Below are 26,756 nucleotides of genomic sequence, written 5' to 3' on the forward strand. Positions count from 1 at the left end.
AGCCAAGGACAGTTAGGAGCAAATGGTTTACTGCTCAGACCTTACTGGGCAGACCCACCTCAGCCCAGTCCCAATCCCTCTTCTGTGACATTCTTTGAAGGTGAAACTAACTAGAGAATGACCCTGATCCCTCTACAAGCTCATTTTGATGCAACAGCATAGTAGATTTAAGGACACACCTGGAAAATTGATGAATATTCTATTTGAGATCCTTCCCTGAGGCCTCCCCTGCCTTTAGAAAAGATAAAAACTCTTAAGACAAAGGACCCAGTGCATGCTCTCTTTTTCTTAAGCATGCCGGCCCCTTCTCCCCTTCTTTCCATCAGTCAGCATACCCTTACATTCTGAAGTCACAGAATGCATGATGAATTGCACTCAGCATGCATTCTCCCTTGGCCCTAGAGATCAAACTTGAACTTAAAAGACTGGCCAGCTGAATCCCCGTAGGGTAGTTCGTCTCCTGTGGGCACTCTTCAAAACCCAGACAATGGCTTTTAGTCTCTCAAGCTGCTGCTTTCAGAGGCACAAATCTGTTACTATCTAGGGCAGTGGTCGGCAAACCGTAGCTCGCGAGCCACATGCGGCTCTTTGGCCCCTTGAGTGTGGCTCTTCCACAAAATACCACTACCTGGGCGAGTCTATTTTGAAGAAGTGGCGTTAGAAGAAGTTTAAGTTTAAAAAATTTGGCTCTCAAAAGAAATTTCAATCGTTGTACTGTTGATATTTGGCTCTGTTGACTAATGAGTTTGCAGACCACTGATCTACGGGAAGGCTGTAAAGGTGCTGCTGCTGTTTGTGGACAAGGCAGGAGGAGCTGGGGGTTAGATTAAGGTTCCCTGAAGACCGAGGCTCTGCATTCTCTGCCCACCTCCAACCTGGTCTCTGCCCAAGAGCCACTGTTCCATGCTGTTCACTTGCTACCAAGAACACAGGAAATGGGGGTGGGTGCCTTCTGATGTTTGATTGAGGATGTGGAAAGTTTTACTGCAATGATCAAAAGTAGAGAACTTTTCTAAGCCATTTGTGAACTGTATTCCCAAGGCATTTGCTAAATGGATTCCAGCAGCAGCCCCCAGAAAAAGCCAAAGAGGCTTTAGTTTGTGCAATGTTAATGCCTGTCCCATGAACACTTTCCCAAAGAAGGCTGAGGCAGGCGACTCCCTGCCAAGGGTCCTGAACAGTAGGGAGAGGAAGGGTCAGAAGCTGTGCTTTGTGTATTGCTTGCTTGTCAAAACTCATGCTGTTTTCTGCCTGAAGTACCACATTTTTATTGAGTTTTTACTGTGTTCTGGGCTCGGTGCTTACTCTTTTTTCCCCTTTAAGTCCTCACTCTAGGATATAAATTTATTGATTTTAGAGAGAGAAGAAGGGAGATGAAGAGAGAGAGAGAGAAACATCGATGTGAAAGAGAAACATTGATAAGCTGCCTCTGTACACACCATGGCTGAGGATCAAACCTGCAACCTGGGTATGTGTCCCGAATGGGAAACAAACCTGTGACCTTTCAGTGTATGAGACCATGCTTCAACCAACTAAGCCACAGAATACTTAATCTTAAAGGGCTGATAGATAGGAGTAAGTCTGTCTTTGTCCTGAAAATGCTCACACTCTGCTGTGTGGTTAAGAGCAAGTTTGGCTGAATATACACTAGACACACTAAGAAGACATTTGGGAAACTAGAAAAGCAGAGAAACAAAGTTTTTTAGTTTTGTTTTAAAATGATGTTTTTCTCCCAAAGCATAAAAGTTTTAATTGTAGAAAGTATGAATGTTTTTGTTCAATTTTTAGGACACCAAAATATTTAAAGATTTATGGATTTCAACCTGGCTCTGTAGCAGGTATGAAAAATATGTGCACAAATAATTCTAAGATAAAACAGAATGTGATCAACACCACTGGGAGTACCAAAGTGCCAATGTATTGAGAGACAGAGGGACCATTGAGTCTGGATGGAGGAGGCAGTGATACTGTTGTGATTAGCTAGTTATTAATAACTAGAGGCCCGGTGCATAAAATTCGTGCACAGGGTGGAGGGTGTGTCCCTCAGCCCAGCCTGCACCCTCTCCAATCCGGGACCCCTCGAGGGATGTCCAACTGCCTGTTTAGGCCCACTGGGGTTTGGGCCTAAACGGGCAGTTGGACATCCCTCTCACAATCAAGGACTGCTGGCGCCCAACCGCTCGCTTGCCTTCCTGCTTGATTGCCCCTAACTGCTTCTGCCTGCCAGCCTGATCACCCCCTAACCACTCCCCTGCCAGCCTGATTGCCCCTAACTACCCTCCCCTGCCAGCCTGGTCACCCCCAACTGCCCTCCCCTGCAGGCCTGATTGCCCACAACTTCCCTCCCCTGCAGGCCTTGTCCCTCCCAAGTGCCCTCCCCTGCAGGCCTGGTCATCCCTAACTGCCCTCCCCTGCAGGCCTGGTCACCCCCAACTGCCCTCCCCTGCAGGCCTGATTGCCCACAACTTCCCTCCCCTGCAGGCCTTATCCCTCCCAAATGCCCTCCGCTGCAGGCCTGGTCACCCCTAACTGCCCTGCCCTGCAGGCCTGGTCGCCCCCAACTGCCCTCCCCTGCAGGCCTTGTCCCTCTCAGCTGCCCTCCCCTTCAGGCCTTGTCACCCCCAACTGCCCTCCCCTAAAGGCCTGGTCGTCTACAACTGCCCTCCCCTGCCAGTCATCTTGTGGTGGCCATCTTGTGTCCACATGGGGGCGGCCATCTTTGACCACGGGGGGGGGGGGTGGCCATCTTGTGTGTTGGAGTGATGGTCAATTTGCATATTACCTCTTTATTATATAGGACAGGAAAGGAGCAAAGGGGGAAGGCCAGGCATTATAGGGATGTCATGTGGGCAGCTTCACCAGGAAGCTGCAACTTTGCACTCTCAGGGAACCACATAGAGAAGTTAGTCACATGCCCAGTAAAGTTGGGGTGACATACAGAAGGTACTTACCATCAGTCACGTCTGGGAACAAAGACCATTGGCAAGAACGGGCATGGCTACTGCAAGCACATGAACATTTGGCTCTCCTCCGTTGTTCCTGCCTGTGTTTCCTTCATAGCTGTGTGGCCCTGTGAGTCCCAAAGGCAATGGACTATGGGCTGCAGCAGGGAACACAAGCCAAGCTATCCCGATGCTGTACTGGACACTGCTCCAACATGGAAAGGAAACTCTGGACACTGTCTCTGACTTTAGCTCTACTGAAACCCAGCTGCACTTTTCCTATGACTGGGCAAAGAGAAATGGAACTTCGGAAACTCAAGAGATTTAATTCAACACAAATAAAAATCACTCATTCTCCCGTGCAAGTCTCAGAAAATTCCTTTCCTCAGGATATTGTAAGAACCCCGCCCCCCGCCCCCCCCCCCCCCCCCCCCGCCCTCCCGCAGCAACAACTGAGTGAGAGGATCCCCTCTCGCGTCAGCAGTATTGAAGTGAACTTTGATGGATAGGTAGGAGGGGTTGGAGCTCATGATCTCTAAATCTATTCAAGCTCTTTATTTGTGATATGGAAATGGGCAGAATGGGCAAGGATGATCCAGGCAAAAGGACTATCGTGGAAGCCCAGAGGCATGCTGGGGGAAATTATGACCTTTCTCCTGTGCTTGGAGAAAAAGTGGCATGGGAGGTCAAGGATCTCAGGGCCTAGGCTGGCCTAGTTTGCTGCAGCAGGAAGGGTTCCTTAGGCCTCCTTCACTCTCCTCAATCCCAGACACTGCTTCTAATATGAACGTCAGGAGACACTGCTTTCCATTCCATAGGGCAATCTGCCCAGGGGCAAAGGAAGGCTTGTCCTCCCTGAACCTGACTGCTCAGGGTAAAGGGGAACCGCTCTATGGCTTTCTTGTTTGATGTGCCTACTGCTCAGCTCAACTGCTCGTGTTCCTAGACTGCTTCTGTTTACTTAGACCTGACCTTTAAAGGATGACATGTGAGCCAGCAGAGCTGAGCTTCCTGTGCAAAGTACATTGAGTTCATGACTGTGTCCAGAGCTGCAGACATTTCCTCTTGTCTGTGAGCTGCATGACCCATGTGCTTGGCCTCATTAAGAATGAAGTAGGAACATGGGAATGTTTCCAAAGGAATCAACTGCTGCTGCTTGGACAGAGGAGAACCACCACGTGAAAATACCACAAGGCTCCTTCCTGGTGCAGGGCAGACCAGGTTCAAAGTGTGACCTTGTCCTCGGTGCCTCCCTGTATAAATCCTGGTGCCTGCAAAGAGTACCCTTCTGGAGAACACCTGTGTCTTCCTCTGGCGCCCTTGCACATTACTGAAACTCCCATATGCATTTTATTCACAGAGTTATGATGATTTCTTCCTATCCAAAGTTATTTCCTCCTGGATCTTGTTCCTCTTGCCCTGTTTCCATCAAGAGTAAAAGCCAATATTATTAACACAAGGAAATTGATGGTAACTTAAGGGGTACAGTTCTAGGAGCCATCAACCCGCTGACAGAAGTTCTTTGTAGTCACAGACAGGGAAGTATGTCTAGACATACCATAACAAACTCAACAGAGCTGGCTAAAGATGAAGATGAAGCGTTACCAGATAGGATAAGGAGTTTAAATGTAAAACATTTGCAAGTTTAAAACACACTTGCACATCTCTTCCTCTTTGGGTCCTGCAAAGAATTATTAGATTTGCATAATAATTCTAGTTGCCAGTTAGCACAGGAAGCAAGTGTTAGATGTTAAAAACTGTTAACTGTTCATGGACCAACATAAACTGAGTCATGGGGGGAGGGTGTTCTTAAGTTTGCTATGTTTCTTACCTCTACTGCTCCCCTGAAATACACACTTACTCTAGGTTAATATTTGAGATTGCCCAACACGTGTTATATGTGTATGCAAAGACTAAGGAAGAAAACTCAAGTTTGTAATAAAAAGCCAGCTGTGTGTTCATGGGAAATTTACCTGGTATTTGACGTCTTTCAGTATGTGTTTCCTCACCTTTACAATGAGAAAATTGGACTAAGCATCCTCCCATCTTTGACAATCTGTAGTTACAGAAGAGAACACTGCATAGAATAGTAAATTCTGCCTTAGAATTCAGTATTGGCTTTGATCCTTATAGTTGTGTGATCTGAACACCATAATTTTTATTCTATCTGAACCTCACTTTATCTGTAAAGTTATGGGATTGGCCTCTATATTCCTTATTGTCCCATTGAATTCTAATGTTCTGTAGTTTTCCTCTGTTAGGGTACACATCTTATGCTTCCTGTTTTTGTGTTCTATTCCCATGTTGAGAGGAAAGAGAAGGGAGTTGGGAGAAGCCTGATATTCATCATCATTAATTTTCTCTCAGTGTCTCACTCTGTTTTATCTTCTTGTTCACTCCTTTCTCTCCCCTGACCCATCCTCCCCAACTTTCTTTCTGATTGTTTATTTAGATAACTGGGAAAGTTTTCTCATAATCAACTTTGCAGATCCAGCTTGAATGGGCATCCACTGCCCTAATCTACATTATAATGGAGCTCAGTCCTTCTCAAATTTTCTGTGTAATTATAAAAATATATTTATTTAAAATACAAATTTAGCCTGACCGGCGTGGCTCAGTGGTTGAGCGTCGACCTATGAACCAGGAGGTCATGATTTGAATCCCCGTCAGGACACATGCCTGATTTGTGGGCTCAGTCCCCTGTATGGGGTGTGCAGAAGGCAGCCGGTCAATGATTCTCTCTCATCATTGATGTTTCTATCTCTCTCTCCCTCTCCCTTCCTCTCTGAAATCAATAAAAATATATTTAAAAATATAAATTTATAAGCCCCACTTCCAAAATTTCAGATTCATTGGTCTAGAATGGGGCCGGAGGATGTACAGTAAGCCCCCAGGTGTTTCTGATGCAATAGTCTGCGGACTTCACTTTAAAAACCATGGGTCCAGCTTCTGACTGTCTCTTCTTTCTCTGTCTCAGTTCTCATCACTCCCTTCCCCTGTGCTGCATATGCTACACAGGTTCTACTTTTGCTGAATTTTTTGCAGAGTATTTTTAATGTAATAGGTCTATGTGAAAAGTAGATTACAGAGGCTTGAAAAATAGAAAGGGTCAGAATTAGTTGAAGAGTTTATTATTAAAAAGATAGGAGGGAAAGAAAATATGGGCAAACACCAGGAAAGTGTGAGGTGGAAGGGAGGGACTTGCAGGGGCCAGGAGTTGAAAGGGTTCATGTGGCCAATAAAGAAGACAGTGATGGAAATCCTACCTTTTGCAACAACATGGATGGAACTTGATGGCATGATGCTAAGTAAAATAAGCGAGACAGAAAAAGACAAATACAGCCTGATCTCGCTTGCTGTATATGTTGAATCTGAAAACACGAACAAACAACAACTCAGAAACAGAGCACAATTGGGGGGTTGCCAGAGGTGGGGTGTAGTGGGTGGGTGAAATGGGTGAAAGAGTCAAAAAGTACAAACTTTCAGTTATAAAATAAATAAATCCTGGGATATAATGTACAGCATGGTGACTCTAGTTCATAATACTGCATTGTATATTTGAAAGTTGCTAAGAGAGTACAAGTTCTTGCACGTTCTTAAAAGTTCTCATTACAAGAAAAAAACTTGTAGTTGTGTATGGTGATAGCTGCTAACTAGATTTATTGTGGCAATCATTTTATAATATATACAGGCTGAATCGTTATGCTTTATACCTGAAACTATGTTATATGCCAATTATATCTCAATAATCATAATAATAAAAGGCCAAGAGGCATCACGACCAAAACGAACAAAAGACCGGTCACCAGGAGGTACATGGAGCACCTCTCGGCCATAACAGCCACTGTGGCCAGTGAACTGGTCTGATGGGGGGGAGGGGCTCGTGGCCAACCTCGCAGCCCCTCCCCCTGGCCATCCTGCCCCTGATCAGACTCTCCCACCCTGATCAAGAGCCAGGCCTGCCGGCCAAACGCCCCCTCCCTTTCCTCCACCCCCACCAGCCGGGCCCCTATCAGCCCACCCCACCACAATAGGCCCGCAGCCCCTCTGGCTGGCCCACCCCTGATTGCACACCCCGACTCCAATAGGGGGCGGGGTTGGGCAGACAACCTTCTGGGTCCTGCATCCCGCTGGTGCGCAGGGAGTCAGTTTGGGTCCCACCAGCATGGCAGGTCTGGATATCGCTTGCTGGACCTTTAGTAATAATAATAATAGAAGACAGTGGTGTCATCTATTGGGTGTAAGGGAGCAGGCTAAGTGGTTAAGGAGATTGAAGTAAAATTGTAACAATTCTTGTGGGAATTTCCATAGTAAATCAGTTAGGGGTAAACAAAAAAAAATGATGGAGGCTTTGCTGGTCAGACGCACAGAGTCTTAAAATTGGAGGAATAGAAGAGACAGATCAAACTGAATTTGATGCTTAGATTTCCTTTGTGACATCCCTGCCAATTGACAGGGAATTATTGTCCCTCAGCTCTTAATGTTCTTTCTTTCTATAATTGTTCCCTTTGTCTACGTGCACTACACAAAGCCAGCCTACCCACCTTGTACATGGCAGACCTTCAAATGCTGGAAGATGCTGAGCTATTGACACCAAGCCTTCTCCTTGGTTAGCGTCCTTAGTCTTTCTGGTTATACTTTACTTATTCCATGTTCTGCCTCCATTCCTGTTTGTCTACTCAGATTATACTTTTCTTTGTCTATCTCCTACTTTTGGTTCTCTTGACATGGCATGACCAGGGGAGACTAGAACAGAATCGTTACCTTTTAGAGTCTAGATGATGTAAATCTGCTAAGATAGCCTAAGATTACAATAGCTGCTGGGGTGGGAGAGGGGCATGAGAGGTAAAAGGACGTTGACTATTGACTATGCCAAGTTTGCTGTCCACTAAAATGTTCATATCTTCTCTTCATATCCTTCTGCTAAACCATATCGCACCCAGACTATACGCAGCTGAGATGTTTTATGGCTCATTTGCCTCATTGTTCTATTGATTTAATGGAAAATATCATGAATACGAAGTAAAGTCAAAGGCTTTCCTGTGCTAATATTCAGCTAAGGACTGAAAAGTGGTAGTAATCTCTATGATTTCAGATTAGATGAAGCCCTTCAATTTCTCACTTAGGTGCCACCATAGTAGCTTCCTATTCCAGTTTGCTGCCCAGCAGATTGCAAATTACTTCTGGGCCAAACCTTTTGTCACCAACACCCTCTTATATAGGAGGTGCTCATTACTGTGTGATGGTCTGGTGAGCAAGCACCGTGAAGGGACTAGCATGTGGATCCAGGTAATGGTTCTCAGTGACTAATAGCATCCCCAGAGAAAATCAGCCCGGTTAAGTGCCTTCCAAGCAAGAACCCACCCTACCTTTGATGTAGTCTTGCAAAACAAAAAAATTGACCCTAAACTGAATTGGATCAAGCCTCTGAATATAACTACCAATTTACAGGAATTGGAACACAAGGATCTGTGAAATGGCTCTGCAGGGATGCGGCTCAGCAAAATCTAGACTATGGGAAAATTCTTCAGGATAAACCATCAGTTTCTTCAATTAAAGTAGAAAAGCAAAAAAATATAGATGAAAGGGGGAAATCTATAGATAAAAAGAAGTTTAGGAGATATTCCAATTTATCACTATGTTATATGTTTGAGTTTTATTTTGACCACAATTCAAACAAACAAATGGAAAACATATTCTAAGAGAATCAGAGAAATGTCAGCACTATTTAATGACACCAAGGAATTATTAATATTTTAGGTGTAATAATAGCAAAATCAAATGGACTTTATTCTGTTTCATCAACCTATATTTTTCACTATTATACTATATTAATTACTGTAGCTTTATTTTATTTAACAATTAACACAAAGAATTTAAGTCCTTTAAATTTTTAAATAGGATACAAAACACCAACTGCAAAAAAAAAAAAGATAAACTGGACTTCATTAAAATAAAAAGCTTTTATTCTTTGTACAACACTGTTAAGAAAATGGATAGATAAGTCACAAACTGGATGAAAATATTTGCAAAACACATATTGAAAAAAATAAGGCTATTATTCAGAATACATGAAGAACTCATACAACTTAATAATAAGACAAACAACCCAGTTAAAAAATGGAGAAAACACCCCTAACTGGTTTGGCTCAGTGGATAGAGCGTTGGCCTGTGGACTCAAGGGTCCCAGGTTTGATTCCAGTCAAGGGCATGTACCTTGGTTGCGGGCACATACCCAGTAGGGAGTGTGCAGGAGGCAGCTGATCAATGTCTCTCTCTCTCATTGATGTTTCTAACTCTCTATTCCTCTCCCTTCCTCTCTATAAAAAGTCAATAAAATATATTAAAAAATGGAGAAAATGTTTGAACAGACACTTGAATAAAGGTAACGAATAATTACATGAAAAGATACTTAAGATTCTTAGTCACTAGGGAAATGAAAGTTAAAGCTACAATAAGCTATCTTTGCATGCTCACTAGAATGACTAAAATTAAGGAGGCAGACAATATCAAGTGCTGTTGAGGAATTGGAGGAATTAAAGTCCTTATGAACTGGTGAGAATACAAAAGTTTTCTCTGGATAGAAATCCAGAATTATCCTATATAATAAAGAGGTAATATGCAAATTGACCATCACTCCAGCACACAAGATGGCCGTGCTATGTGGTCAAAGATGGCCGCCCCCATGTGGACAGCCTATATAATGAGATAATATGCAAATTGACCATCACTCCAACACACAAGATGGCCACCCCCATATGGTCAAAGATGGCCACCCCCATGTGGACACAAGATGGCCACCACAAGATGGCTGGCAGGGGAGGGCAGTTATTGGCAATCAGGACAGCAGGGGACGGCAGTTGGGAGGAACCAGGCCTGAAAGGGAGGGCAGTTGGGAGCAACCCAGGCCTGTAGGGGAGGACAGTTGGAGGCAACCAGACCAGCAGGGGAGGGCAGTTAGGGCCAACCAGGCCTGCAGGGGCAGGCAGTTGGGGGCAACTAGGCCAGCAGGGGAGGGCAGTTAGGGGTGACTGGGTTGGCAGGGGAGGGAAGTTAAGGGCAACCAGGCTTACAGGGAGGGCAGTTGGGAGGGACAAGGCCTGCAGGGGAGGGCAGTTGGGGGAGTACCAGGCTTGCAGGGGAGAGCAGTTGGGGGGGTACCAGGCCTGCAGGGGAGGGCAGTTAGGGGCAACCAGGCTGGCAAGGGAGGGCAGTTAGGGGCAACCAGGCCTGCAGGGGAGGGAAGTTGGGAGGGACAAGGCCTGCAGGGAAGGGCAGTTGCGGGGGACCAGGCCTGCAGGGGAGGACAGTTAGGGGCAACCAGGCCAGCAGGGTAGGGCAGTTAGGGGTGACCAGGCCGGCAGGGGAGGGCAGTTAGGGGTAATCGGGCTGGCAGGGGAGCAGTTAGGCGTTGATCAGGCTGGCAGAGGAGTGGTTAGGGGGTTATCAGGCTGGCAGGCAGAAGTGGTTAGGGGCAATCAAGCAGGCAGGCTAGTGGTTGGGAGCCAGCAGTCCTGGGTTGTGAGATGGATGTCCAACTGCCCGTTTAGGCCGATCCCAGTCGGACATCCCTCGAGGGGTCCCAGATTGGAGAGGGTGCAGGCTGGGCTGAGGGACCCCCCCACTCCCGTGCATGAATTTCATGCACCGAGTCTCTAGTCTCTTAATAATGCCTGCAATGAGTGCATCAGCAGAGTAGATTATCACTGATGTAACACAATCAAAGGGTCCAGTCTTCCTCCACTGAAGAAGAGCTTACAATTTTTTTTTTGGTAGTTACTTATAAGGTTATATAAAACTGTCCATATAGCACATTGACTCCACTCTTAAGGAAAATGAAACAGATGTCCACCAAAACCTATATGAAAATGTTTAGAGAAGATTCAGTCATAATAGCCTCAAACTGGGAACAATCTAAATGTACGTTAATGAATGAAAGGATAAACAAATTGTGGGAAACCCATACAGTGGCATACTACTCAGTAATAAAAAGGAACAAAGTATGGGTCCTGTATGAGCACAAACATTACATATTCCCCCAGATCTTTACTGGGACTATCAATTTATACACTGAGTGGCCAGATTATTATGATCTCTGAATGCATAATAATCTGGCCACTCGGTGTATATCCTATATAATAAATGTCTAATATGCAAATTGTCCCCTCAACCAGGAGTTCGACCAGCAAGCAGGCCAGCCAACCGCCCATGTCCCCTCCCCCTGGCCAGGCTGGCCGGACCCCACCTATGCACGAATTCATGCACTGGGCCTCTAATACACACACACACACACACACACACACACACACTGAGTGGCCAGATTTATTATGCGTTCAGAGATCATAATAATCTGGCCACTCAGTGTATGCTAGTTATTCTTCATATGGCTAAAAATGATTCATGCTTGCCTGTAATACTTTACTGAGTCCACAGCTGTAGTTTCACATGGTGAAGAAAGGGAAGCAGGACCCAGCCGGGTATGGCTCAGTGGTTGAGTGTTGACCCAGGAACTAAGAAGTCTTACCAGTTTGGTTCTGATCAGGGCATATGCCCCGGTTGCGGGCTCAATCCCCAGAAGCCAGTCAATGATTCTCTATCATCACGGATGTTTCGATCTCTCTCTCCCTCTCCCTCCCTCTCTGAAATCAATACAAATATATGTTCAAAAATTAAAAAAAAGAAAGGGAAGCAGGGGGGTAAAATGAGAAACACTCTGAAGCTGGATGTTTGGAATTAAAAAGGAATCTGATCTGTTGAATAACCTTCACGATGGTGAAACATATGAGGACCCCACCCAATGTTGACTAAGTATGTATGAAGCAAAATGTTTTAGTTTGCTGCAATGACCACTGTATAGACATTTTTCAGATTCTACAGAGATTGTTAAACAGAGTAGCTGTAAGAAATTGGAAATTGCAAAACAGTGACTTCTTACGGGAGAGTCTTTACCTGTAGCCTTCAACCCTCCTTCAGGGCTCCCTCTTCCTTTCCTTTCAGGAAAATGCTTTGGAAAATGCACTATCTGAGATGTTGGGAACTTCCTGGGACATTTCCTCTAAGGGAGTGGGCTCCCAAAGAAAGAAATGCTTAACAAGAAGAATTTCTTTTTAATGATTCATCACTACAGTGGAGGAAGACTGGACCCTTTGATTGTGTTACATCAGTGATAATCTACTCTTCTGATGCACTCATTCCAGGCATTATTTAGAGATAATTCTGGATTCCTATCCAGAGAGTGCTTGTTAAGTGTTTTATAGCTTACAAAAGATAGGCTAGGAGGTGGGGATGTACTGGGTGGTGCCTCATCTGGCTGTTATCATGGGCGCTATCATTTGATAGTTTTCCTTGTACTCTTGGCTTGGTTGATGGGTTTAGCTAATTTTGGGTCTATTCTCAGAGGTTAATTTAAGGTTCTACTATTAGTCCTTTGTCTCAAGTTTCATGTGCTCCTCTGGTGATGTAATTCTTTTCCACAGCTTCAATCACCACCAATATGCTACCAGTTATCAAATTCATCCGTCTTCTGTCAAGAACCTGATACTTGACCAACTACTGGCATCTCCACTGGAATGTCACACAGACTCTAATGTAATGTATAAGGCCTGTCATATTCCTTATTTAAGTAATGGCTCAAAGATCAACCCCCTCATCAAAGTCAGACTATTGAAATTCATCTATCTCTTCTCCCTTTCTCATATCCTCAATATTCAATCAGGTTCCAAATCCTACTGAGTCTGACTTCTTCATATTTTAAAACACTTGCTTTCATCCAAATTTATTGTTCTGGTCTCTATTATCTCTTACAATGATGATTAAAATGCTTTCCCACCTACTTTATCTGCCTGTATTGGACATTCCATTTTTATTTCTGGACCTTGCCAGAATCTAGCTCCTTACTTCCTACTTGGGGGATGTTCTAGTTGTTCCACAATATGCATTTCCTTTCTCCCATAGTAAGAGAATGTGAACTGACCACATGGCCACACAGAATTCTTACTCCATTTGTCTCTTTCCTTGCAGCTAGATGTGGCTATGTCACCACGTCCTGGACATTGGCTTGTAAGTGGAAGTGGAAATATGAAACTTGCAGCTTGTGTTCTTAAAAGAAAGAAGCATGCCATGTCATTTTTTTTCTCTCCTTCCTCCTGTGGCTAGAATGCAAAAGTGATGGTGGGAACTGGAGCAGCTCTCCTGGGTCACGAAATGGAAACTATGTGTGGGGTGAAAATCCAGGGGGGTTGGATCAGGGCTGGCTTCACAGAAAAGAGCTGCCCAACCCACTGGTGCCTTTATATGAGGGAGCAATAAAGTCGTCATTAATTTTGATATTTGTTATGGCAGCCGAACAGGTACCCTCAGTAATACTCCGTTTATGAAGTCACACTACCTAGCAACCAAGGCATGGGCCGAAGGCTGACAATCACATGCTCCTACTGGGGTGAGTAGGGCTAATTCAGGACAACAGTGGCAGTAATGTCCTTCTGCAGCCAAATCTTGGTCAGACTGTGCCAACTATGAGACAACTGCTGTGCCTCCTCCACACTGCCTTCGCTCCTGCCCGCTTCCAAGCTGCTCTTCCAGACGCTTGAGAATGTGGTGTACTCCTGATATCCTTCCAATAACTCCCCCTTTTTAATTTGAGTAGATTAGATTTATGTGACTTGCAACAACAATAAATTTCCAAAGTGAGGCACTGAATTCCAATTTCCCTTTTCCTGCGGGTGTGGTATTTGTAAAGAGATGTCTAATCCAGAACTCTCCTGCTTAACACTCACCAACAGTTCTTCAATTATTTCCTTCAGGGTAACCTCCACGGTGTGGCATGTGCAGCCTCCCAGGATCTGGCCCCAGCCTCCCTCCCCAGCTTTCTCTCTTGGTGCCTCTCTCTATGTCTTGCATTACAAGGTTCAGCTGTACTGAATCACTTGGCAGACACTCACCTCTCCTTCTGCCTGGAACTCCCGGCTCCTCCTTCTCATACCTGCTCATCAGTTCGCATTATAGAGATAACTTGGGGTTCCTCACCTCAATAAAGCTTTCCTAACCCCCCCTACCTGGCCTCCCCTATTGATTGCCAACTCTGTCCTTAGGCTGCACACTTGCTCCCTTTGTAACCATGCTGCCAGCCCTCACCAGGATCTCTTTGTGCTCATCTGTCTTCATGATACCTCTTCCATCCTGGCTGGTTTTCTATTTCTAGCATATCTTGTATGGTTGGTGCTTAATATACAGCATATTAAGTGAAAGTAAACCATCTTTCTGTAAAATATTAAAAAGTTTCAAAATAAACCAGTAGGTGGCACCCAAGGTCTTTTGCTAAAGCCAACTATAGCACTTGTGTTTTTTTTTTTAATAACCAACGTGAGCCAGCAGGTGGCACTCACTGACAGAAACATCTTTCTCTTTCATGAAGTCCCTCCCTGCTCCCTGTTCTCCTTCCCAGTATTCTTTTAAAAAAGAGTTGGACGCAAGGTATATCATTATAGGGTCATGCGCCACTTAATGACGTTTTTGTCAACCATGGACTTCATATGCAATGGTGGTCCCATAAGATCAGAAGGTTGGGGATGGGGAGGAGCAGAAGCAAAGAGAACACAGTGTTCTGAGAATTGAAAGTACTGCGGGGTGACTGGTTTAGATGGTGTGTTTATGGGGGTGGGGGTGGGGGGGTGCCGTGATCACGGTGCCAGTGGGCTGATGAGAATTAGTGCCAAGAAATGAACTTGGGGAAGTAACCAAGGTCTTTGGATTAAAGGTATGGACTTCAGTGAAAAAGGTGAAGGGGATCAAGTACAATTTGTCAGTTACCAAAACGGACATGATGGCTGTTATTCTATCTAGCAGATTTGATTCCTTATGCTTTGCTTAAGCTAAACTTACTGTGACTTGGCATTCCTCGATACATGCCAGCTGCTCTGTGTGGAAGGAGGGAATGACACAGGACATGGTCTTAAATTGAAGTGAAGAACTTCGGGGCTATTTTGAAATCACCATCTTTATTTCTCACTCTGAAGCCATATTGAAACACCAATTTCAGTGCAGGGAAACCAGCCACAGTTCCTTCATATTCTTGACTCCCCTGTGTTCCTTTCAGACTCCATACGGGTTCGGGGCCCCTCCCTCACCAACACACACAGCCCCATCTCTCCTCTCTGCCTAGCTTTCCTCTTCAGCACTTGTACTGTTCAGCACACAAAGTAGTGTTTATTTCTCTAACTTGACAGTTGCTCCCTTTACAATATTCTTGAAGGGAAACAGAGTTTGTCAACCCAAAATATGCCTCTTTGGCATATTGGTTAAGCTGGTTAGCTTTAAGAAACAAAAAGACTCAGAAAAAAACCTTTGACCTTCCCCCTAATGGCTTAAAAGAATTTAGACAGAGGACGTGCTCCAGGAAGAGAGATAGTATCACGGATAATTATAGTTTAATGTAAACTGGTGTGTGATGGGGAGAAAGCCAGCAGGGCTGGTTTTGGTCCAGTTCCTCTGTGTCCCATTGCTTCAAGATGGTCCAACAAGTACTGGTTTACTAAGCATTAACTCTTTCATTCCCTTGTAAATTGCCTCCTTGCCCTATAAAGTACATACCCCTCCCCCCGCCCCACTTAGTTTAAGATGGCATATGCCAGGTAAGCCTTAACTGCCCAACCTGCCCTTAGCTCTCATATGCTTTGGGGACCCCCGTATGTACATATGTGATAAGTTTGGTTATTTTCTTCTATTCATTTGTCTCATGTTCATTTGATTATTAGGCCAACCAGAAGAATTTAGAAAGGTAGGGAAAGATTTATTTTTTCTGCTCCCATGGTTTTAGTGAGGCAGCCGGGCAAAAAGAAAATATACTGGCTAGAACCCCACCCTTTCCGCTAAGGCTGAAGCAACTCAAGAGATCCTGGGACATCTAACACAGGCTGGAAGGAGGTAAGGGTTTTTACCATGTAAGTCCCCCCACCCCGGCCCCCCAATCCCCATATCTCTGTCTGAGGGATCCAGTGGAAGAAAAAGTTGTGAGAATACTCTTCTCCCATTCTAAATTTAGGTTGGTGGTGAGACTAGTTTCCTGGGCAAACATGACTGTGCTAAAGAGTTGATTTGAACTTCTGGTTTTCTGTTGACCCGTTCTTCCAGAGATGGTCCTTATCTCTGCCTGCTTGAGGATGAAGATGCAGCTGGTGGGCAGCCAAATGGGCTGTGGATCCAGCTTAGGGAATCGAAATCCTTCTTCGGAGGAAGGGGAGGAAAACACGTGACCTCCTGCGTTCTGGAACAGCTGTTTAAAGACAGGACCCACGTGTTTCTTAGGCTACTATGGGGATGAACTGTTGGATCTGTGAGGGCTGCATCCTTCAGGCTCTCTGTGGAAGCCTTTTGCTTCCTTAGTTAGGCCATAGAAGGATAGCTCTTTTGAGTCACTGTAAATCTTACTATCAATGGCCAGACAATAGATCCTCTTTGAATTGGTAAAACTTTTAAATTCAAGCATTTATGTATGTATTTATTTATAGAATTTTTTAATTCTTGCCCTAGGCTATGTTTTTTAAAAAGTTGAGTTTAGAGAGAGAGGAAGGAGGAGAGAGAGAAAAAAAAAAAACCTTGATCGGTTGCCTCACATATGAGACCTGGCCGCAAATGGAACCCTCAACCTTTTGGCGTATGGGAGGATGCTCCAACCATCTGAGCCGCCCAGCCAGGGCTAAAATATCCTTTCTGGAAAGCTCTCATATTGAAACTCCCTTAATAAGATGGAAGGACAGAAATTACAACAAAAATCAAAGTCCACTCAGACTCCTTCCTATATGTCTTTAGATATTTTAAAAAATCAGGACACTGGAAATACAACTGTCCAGCTCTGAAGAAAAAAAAGGAAAAGAAAAATATGGCAAAACTTTCACTAAAGATAACCTTACTTTTTATGTCCTAAGAACTTGGCTGGGACACCATCAAGTTGGAAGCTCCAAAATATGGCCAAACAGAAATGTGGGCTAAAGTCCATTCTTGGTGAGGCTCCTACCAGCCCTCAGGGAATTTATAACCTCGGTCCTCAACCCAAGGCCGATCCAAGGGCCATCATTAAACAACAAAAATCTTACACCAGGAAGGGTCCTTGAATGTTCAGCCATTTATCCTGAGCCCAGTGAAAGAGGGAAATAAAATTTCACATGGTCTCTTCCTTCTCAATCCTGACTAATTGGTTATTGATCCTTTTTCTCCCAAGGGTAGCTATGCCTGTGCCTTAAGGATACGGCGTTAGCTTTTTGCCTGCTTGAGAATGTCAGTTACCAATTCTTTCTTTTGAAGGTCAGAGGGAATGACTCTGGAGGGCACTAAACTTTGCACCCATCGAATTGTTTAATGCTGCCAGAAGTAAATATTGTTTGTCCTAGCTGAAAAGATATTTTAAAAGAATTTAATAACCCCATGATCAGAAATGTAGCATAATTGGAAGCTCATTTTTCAAAGTCTGATAGGAATGTTTTTAAGCCTCCTAGCAACTCCCCAGGTCCTCCTGTAGATGGGCAGGAATGTAAACAGGCATAGCTGCCTGAGACTGAACAAACAAAAGGAAACAAATGGGAACCTAAAGCTTTTCAAAAGCAGAAGCTGCTGAAAAATCTAAGTCTAGCCCGCAGCCCTCCAGCTTCTTTAAAAATTGTCAAATGAACTGATGAAGATGATTACAATCCTAACTTTTTGTTTGAAATATTGCTGATTTTATTATATTTTTGAAGTATATTTTTATTGATTTTTACAGAGAGGAAGGGAGAGGGATAGAGAGTTAGAAACATAGATGAGAGAGAGAAACATCCATCAGCTGCCTCCTGCATGCCCCCCACTGGGGATTGAGCCCACAACCAAGGTACATGCCCTTGATTGGAATCGAACCCGGGACCCTCCAGTCCACGGCCCGACGCTCTATCCACCGAGCCAAACCGGTCAGGGCTTGCTGATTTTAGAAAACTATTTTGTTTTCCAGGTACAAGGAAACTTGTTTCTTTTAAACTACCTGAGAACTAGAGCAAGTTGGTAAATTATACCTTTGTGAGCGGAATTGAAACATTTATTGTTTTCTTTGTACTTGATCCCTCCAGAATATAGAAACTCTCAGGGAGTATTCTAATTTTCTTGGCTGTATAGTTATTTGCATAAGTTCAGTAAGAGTATGTCCTCCTTATAACAAGACACAATTGGAACCGGGTTATATACAGAGGCTTTTGTGGGAATGTCATGTGTGAGAGAGGTATGCACAGAATCAAGTATGACCAGACAACTTTAAGGAATTAAGATGGATTTCGGGAAGCCTCTTGGAAATATTGGCCTGGTGCCTTGCTTACAGGGTTCCCAACCACCTTACCAGGTGAGTAAGGAAGGTATGAGAACATCAGGATATTTTGGGAACCTCGCTTAGAGAGGAATTGCTCCAAAGCTAAGAGTACTGCAAGCAAAATCTAACAGCAAGTGTAAGGTTTGCCCTCTTAGTCTTGAGATACTGTTAACAATTTAATCTGGAGATTCCTTATGAAAAACTGTTAAAAATTTAATCTGGAGATTCCTTATGAAAAATTCCAGCAGAGTAAATTTAAAAGAGCCTGTTTGACCAGTGGTTATTCTGCTATACTTATACAAATAAGCAGGCCAATTTTTTTTAAAAAAACTAGACTTATTCTGCAAATAAATTCATCTTCATTTGACTATTCTGGTAAAAGTGAGGGTGATTTAGAGAGGAAAAATTATGTTTCAATAGTAACTATAATGCATACTTATGGTTATTAGATTCTGGTTCAGTTCATTGTCTTTGAGGTTTTGTTTTCCAGCTGTAAACTGGACTGGATCCTGAGTTTTTCTAGTTTTCTCAAATATTTGGCTGTAGTTCCTCAAACTAACATTTTCCATTTTCTCCTATCCTTTAACTTGTAATCACTGAAAATTGAAATGGCCATTTATCTCCTTGAAGTCCTGCAAACTGCTGCTCCATGATTTGATAGAAACTTCAAGAAATCACCCTGGCTCCATTCCCTGACAGGGCACATACCCACATTTCGGGTTTGATCACCGGTCAGGGTGCGTGCAGAAGGTAACCGATGGATGTTTCTCTCTCTCTCCCCCTCTCCCTTCCTCGCCTCTTCCTAAAATCAATTTAAAAAACCCAACATACTAAACTTCAAGACATCACCACAACAGCTCATGCTTATACAATCTCCATGCCTGATGTGTAAACCACATAAGAGTTTTTTCCAAACACTTAATGACATCATCAGAGATGTATGCATCAAGTCTGACACCTAGAAGTCTGGCAGTCCTCCAGGCTCAGAAACTGTTTTTAATCTGCTCTAAACATTAACCTTTGTGTTTGTTCTTTTTTGGTTCCCATAGAAATGTCTCTTATTAAATACCTGATTGCTTGCTCACACAACATAGACCTAATTTACCGTCTTGTGAAATGAGACAAAACTGTTTAACTGAATTGATCTATCTTCAGGATTAAGTGATTGTTCAATGAAATATGGACAATTTACCTACCAGCTTAGCTTCTGGACTATAAAACTTCCTATTTGATCTTAAAAAGGTACATGGAAATTTTTATTTTTCCATCCTCACATTATGCATAAAGCAAAAATTATGATCATAAACCAAGATCTCATGGACTTCAGCCTCGTGTTTTCTGCTGCCTGTGTTATATTTCTATCAGCACCTAAATTTCCACTAGTCAAATGCATCTTGCCTATTCCTTCTGCAAATCCTGTCCTAACCAACCTCCTACTCCTCTCATTACCACTCAGAAACTGGCTCCTGGTTTGACACCCCTGTGTATGTCGACCTTTAAAATTCAATCTTTAAAATTATTTTTAAAATTACTTAAATTTTTATACTTTATTTTAAACATCTTTACTGAGGTATAATTGACATACAATAAACTGCAAATGTTTAAAATATACAATTTGATAAGTTTTGATATATATATATGTACATATATGCGACCATCACCACAGTTAAGATAATGAACATATCCATCATCCCCAAAAGATTTCTAGTGTTTCTTTGTAATCATCTCCACTTCTCCCTGTCCCACTGCCATCCCACCATCCCCAAACATACTGTTCTGTTTTTTGTTGCTAGAGATCAAATTTGCTTTGTCTACAGTTTTATAAAAATAAAATCATAAGTATGAACTTTTTTTTTTTACATTATAGTGAGTAGACATTTGTACAATTTATGATGTGATCACCCTGATAAATCTAATACCCATCTGACACCATACATAGTGGTTACAGTATTATAGATTATACTCATGGCCCAGTGCACAAAATTCATGCACAGGAGGGAGGGTTCCCTCAGCCCAGCCTGCACCCTCTCCAATTGGGAACCCCTTTGGGGATGTCTGACAGCCGGTTTAGGGATCGGGCCTAAACCGGCGGTTGGACATCCCTCTCACAATCTGGGACCGCTTGCTCCTAACCACTCACCTGCCTGCCTGATCGCCCCAACTGCCTCTGCCTGCCTGATCACCCCTAACTGCCCTCCCCTGCCGGCCTGATCTCGCCCAGTCTCTGTCTCTCTTTGTTTTTCTCAGCAGTCCTCCAGGCCTCCCTGCCTCCCTGTGTCCCTCTTCCTCTTTCCAGCTGGGAGGGGGCGGGGCCAATGGGGGCCCCTCCACCCTCTGCCTGCCCTCCCTTCCATCCAGGCCTCTGCAGGCTCAGTCTGTTTTGTTTCCTCATTATGAGAGAGGCTCCGAGAGCAAGCTGGGAGGGAGGGAAAGAAAGAGAGAAAAGGCTATGAACTGGTGGGCGCTGTGTGTGTCTGTGCGTGTGTGTGTGTGTGTGTGTGTGTGTGTGTGTGTGTGTGTGTGTGTGTGGTTGTGAGTGAGTGTGAGTGCCAGCCCCGCCTCCCCTGTCCCCGTCTCTGCTGCCACAGGTCCCCACCCACCAGAGCCTGCTCCGCGCGCAGCCTGGGCGTTAGGTTGAGTCTCCGGTCGTTGCAGATGTGACGGACGCAGAGTTTTTATATATTAGGATTCCCTATGCTAGATTTGTTCATCACTATTTTGTAACTACCAATTTGTACTTCTTAATCCCTTCACATTTTTTCACCCATCCCCCAACCTGACTCCCATCTGGCAAATGTCAAAATGTTCTCTGTGTCTATGACTTTGTGTTTCTGTTTTGTTTGTTCATTTATTTTTTATTTATTTTTATTTTTTAGAGTCCACATTTAAGTGAAATCATCTGTCACTTGTCTTCCTCGGTCTGGCTTATTTCACTCAGCACAATACCCTCTAGGTCCATCCATAAAAAAGACTTCATTCTTTTTTATGTCTGAGTCATATTCTATTATATATATGACCTACTTCTTTATCCATTAAAATATTCTTTTAATATGATTTTTTTTTTTAAAGAAAAGGGTAGGAGGAGGCAACACTGCTGAAGGAAATTCTAGTGATCAAGAGAGAAAAGAAACTGTATGTAATCGATTTTGTGACCTTGTTTCAGATTGCTTTGGGGATTTATCAAATCTAATAATGGGCTCTTCCATCCTTTATCCATTCTTTAACCTCCTTTCAAATCTAACATAGCTGGGATTCTGCTAAGCTTCAATGTCCGTTTTTAAAATGTATGAGATAATTTGGTTCAAGAATAATGGGTAAAGCACTTAGCTAGATGTTGTTAGGAAACAAAGTTGTGTAAGTCTGGCACCTGTCCTCTGAAGCTTTCAATATAATTGGGGAAGAGATGTAAGGAAGGGATTGATCTCTAACTATCAGAGTAATTACCCTTGACATGGAAATGATGAAGAGATGAATCTATATAAAGGATGGGAATCGACTCTGAGCCATTTTGCCTGGATTGAATCATGCCTCTACCTGTTACTAGCTCTCTTGTAACTTTGGGCAAGTTATTTAAATTGTTTGTGCCTCTGTTTCCTCTTCTGTAAATTGGATCCAGTGATGAGCAATATTTTAATTTTATCTAACTTACTTTCAATAACATTTTGCTCCCATACAATACTCTTTTTCTATAAGGCTGTTCCTGGGAGTCGGAAAGTTTAGGTTAATAAGGGAGTGAAGTTACAGAGTAATTGCTTGCAGTTTAAACAAACAACTTTTTGCTTTCCTCTTAATGTGCTAATAGCTGTGTCTAAAAAATATGCCATTCTTAGAAAGGTACTATTTCTGATTTTCAAAAATTATCTGTGACCATTGGAAACTAATCATACGAAACTACAAAATGAGCACATGTCTTGAAATCTATATAGGAAATATAAATCATATCTAGTTTCAAACTCTCATTTATTAGTGTACCACTCAACCTTGAAGAAAAAAAAAGGTGTCTCCAAAAGTAGTCTTTTTTTAAAATACCATTCTTTAAAAAGGAAACTTCCTTTTAACTTTCTAACACCCCCATTTCAAATCATATCATTTAATTGTCTTGGTCATGGGCATTTCCAAGATGAGATTTTATATTTCGCTCCCATAGCTTCTGGTTATCATAAAACCCATGCCTGCCTGGCCAGTGTTGCTCAGTGGTCAAGGGTTGACCTATGAACCAGAAGGTCATGGTTCGATTCCTAGTCAGGGCACATGACTGAGTTGCGGGCTTGATCTCCAGTAGGGGGCATGTAGGAGGCAGCCAATCATCAATCCTCTCTCATCATTGATGTTTCTCTCTCTCTCTCCCTCTCCCTTCTTCTCTGAAATCAATAAAAATGTATTGAAAAAAAAGGGAAAAAAAAAGAAAACCCATGCTTTCCTTTATGGAAGGAGTGTGGTCCTGCTGATGTTGGTGTAACCCTTTCAATATACTTCATCTTCACCTTTGCTTCTGCAGGCATTTCCTCAGGTTCTCTATCTTAGTCTTCATTAAAAGCTGCTGCTACCGAAAGGGTTTTTGGAGCAAGCGTTGGAAGAGTTTCTTTGGGTTTACTTGATCCAAGTCTGATGGCTCTGGCTGAGGCTTTCTTTGCCATCTGACTGCTGATGGCAAATCTAAACTGGAGATCATTGTAGGCTTTGCTGGGAGGCCTGCAGCTTCTTCAGCTGATGGCTTCTCAGCACTGCGACTGGAACTTTCCCTTCCATTCCTGGAAGACACTGTCTTAGTTTTCCCAGATTTTTCTGCTGCTTCTTCAGTTTCTCTGGAGGCTCCAGCCCACTGCTGCTTCTCAGGCTTCTCTCCAGCCTTGCTGTCTGTGGTTCCGCATCAGGGCCTCCCTGCACCACCCCGCCTCTGCCTTTAAGGTGAAGTCTGTGCAGGGCTTCACTTCACAGGACAAAGTGGGCAGTGAGGAGATCAGGGAGGTAACTGGACTTGGGGGAGATATAGGAGAGTGGTTGAGAGAGGCCCTAGCATCAGACTGCCCAATGGATTGCTGCTTCTTCTTCTTCTTCTTCTTCTTCTTCTTTTTTTAAAAAACAACATATGTTTTTATTGATTTTTTAGAGAAGGAGGAAGGAGATAGAAACATCAATGAGAGAGAAACATCTATTGGCTGCCTCCTGCATATCCCCCACTGGGGATTGAGCATGTGTCCTGACTGGGAATCAAACCAGTGACCTCTTGGTGATGGGAGGATACCTAACCAACTGAGCCACACTGGCCAGGCTAGGCTGCTTCCTGATGCTACAACACTTACTGTGTGACCTTTCATAACTTCCCTGACCTCTCTGGGCCATGGTCCCTTATCTAAGAAAGGAGAAGAATAAAACTGCCTTAGGTTGGTGTTGAGTAGAGCAATGTATACCTGTGGCACATAGTTGAGCAAAATGTTAAGTGTTATTACTATTGCTGAAAGGTTTTGTTACAGGGCAGTGAAAGGCGAGGAAAATTCCAGGGCAAAAGGAATAGGGAAACTGAGACCAGAAAGTTAAAACAAGGCCAAACAGTGTGGGCCATTTACAGCCAGCTTGTAAACTGCAAGCCCTTATCTTTCCCAAGGAGGCTTGTAAGCAAATGGTTAATGACTCTCCAACTGAAGAATGCAGGAAAGGAGGGGATAAGGGGAAGAGAAGGGAGTTTTTCTCATGCACTAAACAAACAAAGAAATCAGCCATTTTGGGGAAGGGGAAAGGAATAAAAGGACAGGTTTTCGCTTCTTTGTTTTGTCTTTTTACTCCCTAAACAAAGAAGCCAGCTGTCTTAAGGCTTGGCAAGATAAAATTGCCAGGTGCTTCTCGTGAATCCTGGGAAGGCCACACAAAATAAAAAGGGATCTTGAGAATGAATCTGTATCAAGATATTCAGCAGAGGAGTTTTGAAACCTATAGACAGGAGGCTATATAACGCTTCGAACGCCCACCCAACTCACTACTCAGATTAGCTGGGTGATGTCCATCTGCGTTCCAAGCTGGATGAAGTAGATTTGCTCACCTTACTTCTTTAATAAGTTTTCTTGCTCTAATTGCTTTAATAAATTGGCTTTATCACAACGCAGTCAGGGTCTCTTGTTTACATTTATTTATACAAGACAGGAGTGGGGCGGGGGCAGCCCTCGCCCTCCCACTCAGCGGGCTGTTCATAACATCTTTTCTGGGGACTCTGGGCTGTGTGTAAATTTCTGTCAGTGATATTGCCAACCCTGTGGGTTCTGAGGTGCAGGAATCAGCTGTGACTTTTTACACAAAGAAGATAGGCCTGAAGGACTTGTGGGAGTTGGGCCCGGTGATGGGCATTGCACATGTGTGTTAAACACCTCCTCTTCAGGTAATGGGCATGCCTTTTCATTGAACGCTGAGGCTGATTTATGATTTATTGCATCTTCTCAGCCCATTTTACACCTACTGTGAGGATTAATCTGAGCTTGGGCCAAGGACACATTGCAGCTTCCTACTGCCCCCTAGAGGACTGGAAAAGTCACTAGCAGGAGCCAAGTCTGCACAGCCAAGAGTACTTGATGTTAATGACATCTCTGCATAACCTGAGTATCTTCATTTAAATTTGGCGTCATTGAATTTGGAGTCCCTTGGCCTAGGTTCCTCATCAGAAAAATGGGGATAATAATGACTCTCATAGGATTGTGGTGAGAATCAAATATGGTAATAGCACACGTGAAATCTTATAATTTTAGATATATCTGTTTTATTGTAGTAATAGTCGAAGTAATTATTATTCTCTTCCACAATTGTCTTTTAGAGACCAGTTCGGGTTAGAAGCCTGTGTAATAAGACTATCCCCTTAGTATCAAAGAAGCCATCAAGCTGTGACCACAATTCTTAGTGCCGCATTCTGACTCAAAGTAGCATTTCAAGAGTTTAGTAAAACAAGATTTAGCTCCCGGCTAGAAGACAAACTTGCAATCTTGGGCTAGGAGTGGAGTCCTCTGTTAGCTGGTGAAACTAGAATTTCCCCCTGCAAAGCAGATAATTGCTGCTAATGGTAATGGGGCAACCCAACCTAGGACGTTGTTATCAGAGTTTTCCTCCAACCTCCTACTTGTTTCTCCCTCCCCCAGGGCCTTTGCTCCTGGGACATTCTCATTGTGTGTGTGTGTGTGTGTGTGTGTGTGTGTGTGTGAGCAGGCGAGGCTTACTTTTTTTTTTTTTTTTTTTTTTTAATAATAACCACCTGAGAATGCTGCCTTCAGCACCCTTGGGATGAGGGTTCTATAAAAGCTGAGCAGAGCTTTCATCAGTCCAGCTTGCCACCTGCCTGCTCATCTTCTCCAGCATCCTGTGCTCCCTGCTGCCTGAACCATGATCACGAAGGTCCTCATCTTCTCTACCTGGTTTGTCCTGGCTGGAACTTTCCGCTTAATACTCCCATGTAAGTGGACTATTGGGAGGTTTCTTGGAGAACAGGGCTAAAATCTCTCATGGTGTGTGTGTCTGTGTAAAGGAGCGGGGGTGGGGGGTGGGGGGTGGCACCGGAAGAGGGAGATAGATAGAGATATGAAGTGAAAGTTGTGAAGTGAAATGGTTAAAACTATATTGACTTGGATATAAGGTGAGGCTAGGAGGTTGAGCTCTGAGGCCTTGGGCAGTTGAGTGGCTAAACTCAGCTTTGGGCTATGTGTTTGAATTGACATCATAAAGGTGTAAAGGCTGGGCAGATGGGATTAGGGTAGGTCCGTGGTTGGCAAACTGCGGCTTGCGAGCCACATGCGGCTCTTTGGCCCCTTGAGTGTGGCTCTTCCACAAAATACCACGGCCTGGGCGAGTCTATTTTGAAGAAGTGGCGTTAGAAGTTTAAGTTTAAAAAATTTGGCTCTCAAAAGAAATTTCAATCGTTGTACTGTTGATATTTGGCTCTGTTGACTAATGAGTTTGCCGACCACTGGGGTAGGTGATTAGAGAGCTACTGAGGGTTTTCTGTGTTCTTCACTGTTGGGTGCTAAAGAGGCTTTATTCTACTTAATGGAGGTTTATAAATCCTAGGCTGTATCCTCATTTCATAGCAGAGTAAATTTCAAAATGCTTTAGCATTCAGCTCAGTCACACACAATGGAGACTAGCCGGTCTGGAATGAAACTTGTGAATCACATTGGGAAAGGAAAGAAGGAGGTGTCCTGTGGACCAGAGAAAGGAAGCTTTGCCCCAAAGGCTTTCTTTTCTAGTCCTTCCTGAATTCACTTCTAATGAGTGCTGTTGATTCCTTTGCATTAAAATGGTTACTTTCCCCATTCTGTTCCTTCACCTCTCCCCGCAGTAGCTCTCAATATATCAGATGCTGGGGTTGGGTTCTTAGTTGCATGTGAATGAATGATAAAGCAAATCGACTAAATCAGAGAGCTAATGACTTTGGCCTGATTGGTAGAATGCTCATAACCTGCTGAACTAGGCAGTCATATGACTATGTATCTTCCACTATCGCCCAAGAAGACCCTGTT

At 43.6% G+C, this 26,756-nt stretch overlaps 1 pseudogene across 1 annotated transcript; it reads right to left on the reverse strand.

The window, feature by feature from the left end:
* Nucleotides 1–22,354: 22,354 nt before the first annotated feature.
* On the reverse strand, nt 22,355–23,607 carry LOC308244291 (PEST proteolytic signal-containing nuclear protein-like; annotated as a pseudogene). Its single transcript has 3 exons — nt 23,595–23,607; nt 22,675–23,121; nt 22,355–22,436 (listed from the first exon to the last, which is right to left on the reverse strand). The product of its transcript is annotated as a PEST proteolytic signal-containing nuclear protein-like (transcript).
* Between the last annotated feature and the right edge of the window lie 3,149 nt (nt 23,608–26,756).

This window comes from Plecotus auritus, assembly GCF_963455305.1.
Source record: "Plecotus auritus genome assembly, chromosome: 3".
Lineage (NCBI taxonomy): Eukaryota > Metazoa > Chordata > Mammalia > Chiroptera > Vespertilionidae > Plecotus > Plecotus auritus.